Genomic DNA, 1701 nt, shown 5'->3' with positions numbered 1-1701 from the left:
AGTCGATTCAACTCATAGTGACCCCCCCCTTGGGTTTCAAAGGCAGTATCTCTATGGAAGTAGATTGCCCAATCTTCCTTCCAAGGAGTGGCTGGTGGGTTTGCTGCCAGCATTCTGGTTAGCAGTCAAATGCCTTAGGCACTATGCCACCAGAGCTCCCATATATAGGTATAATGGTGGGCATTTGTATATGCATATTTGTATGTGATTCATATATATTCATATATATAATAGAGTGCCTAGGTGGGACAATTATGGAAAAGTTCTTAGACCTATCCTAAGCACCAGAGTTTCAGGGAACATCTAGATCTATTGGCATAACAGAGTTCATAAAGATAATGTTCTACATCTTAGTTGGTGAGTGGCATCTGGGGTCTTAAAAGCCTATGAGTGGCCATGTAAGACAGTTATCCACACATAACAACAACACAACAACAACCCATCTGGAACAAAGGAGAGTGAAGGAAACCAAAGACTCAAGGTAGCAATATGTCCATTAGTGGCTCATGTGAACCACAGCATCCTCTAGCCTGAGACCAGAAGAACTGAATGGTGCCATTCTGTCATAACTGACAGCTCTGACAAGGGAGAGGCACAACAGAAGCTTCTGGTTAAAATGGGAGAGAAGTGTAGAGCAAAACTCAAATTCATAAACAGAGACCAGACTTACTGGGCTGATAGAGACTGGGGGAACATTTGAGACTACTGCCCTAGGACATTCTTTCAACCTAGAACTGAAGCCACTCCTGGAGGTCATCTTTCAGGCAAACAACAGACTAGCCTATAAAATAAACAATCTGAGGAATGAGCTCTTTAGAACAGTCAACTACATGAGACCAAACAGACAGTATTTTCCCAAAAACAAAGACAGGAGTCAAGGAGGGGCAAGAAAACAGGAGAGACAGAAATGAGGAAGGTAGAGTGGAAATGGGGAGAATGCTGACAAATTAAGGGGATAACAATAAACGTCATGCAACAATGTGCATATAAATTGTTGAAAAGGAAATATATCTGCTGTGTAAAATTTTGCCTAAAACACAATTAAAAAAAAATTTTCAAAAAGAACACATAAAGACAGATTCCCTCCACAGATCTAAAGGAAGCAAGTTTCAAAAGCCACAAAAGTCCCTCTCCCTCCTAACTGTATGTTGTCACTGTTGTTAAGTGCTGTCAAGTCTTCTCCAACTCACAGAGACCTCACGTACAGCAGAACGAAACACTGCCCAGTCCTGTGCCGTCCCGTGATCATTGCTGTAACTGTATAGCAAGGACTATTCTGTTGACAGTCTCCACTTTATATACTATTTTCTACACTGCTGTGACTGTATTAAATCCATATGTTTCAGCAGATTCCTACCTGAGTCCATAAAACACAGGCAACTCTTTGCATGGTCTTTTGACTTTGCTCATTTAGAAAAATCTAATTATTTTCCTGAAGTTCTGCAGGTGGCACAAATAATTTGCACTTGACTGCTAACTAAAGGTAGACCCCACCCAGCAGTACCATGAAAGAAAGATGAGTGATCTGCCTCCATTAAGATTATAACCACAAAGACCTATGAAGCAGTTCTACTCTGTTAACACATGGGGTTGCTATGATTTGGAACTGACTCAATAGCAACTAAAAAATTATTTTCCCAAAGATCTTCAGCAGCAGAGAAGTCTCTGTCTTAGTAGAGATAGTGGAAAGGTCAAACATAA

The sequence above is a fragment of the Orycteropus afer genome, unplaced genomic scaffold (genome assembly GCF_000298275.1).
Source record: "Orycteropus afer afer isolate SDZICR_OR568_19922 unplaced genomic scaffold, OryAfe1.0 scaffold00635, whole genome shotgun sequence".
NCBI classification, from domain to species: domain Eukaryota; kingdom Metazoa; phylum Chordata; class Mammalia; order Tubulidentata; family Orycteropodidae; genus Orycteropus; species Orycteropus afer.
Note: the sequence above shows the minus strand (reverse complement) of the source record.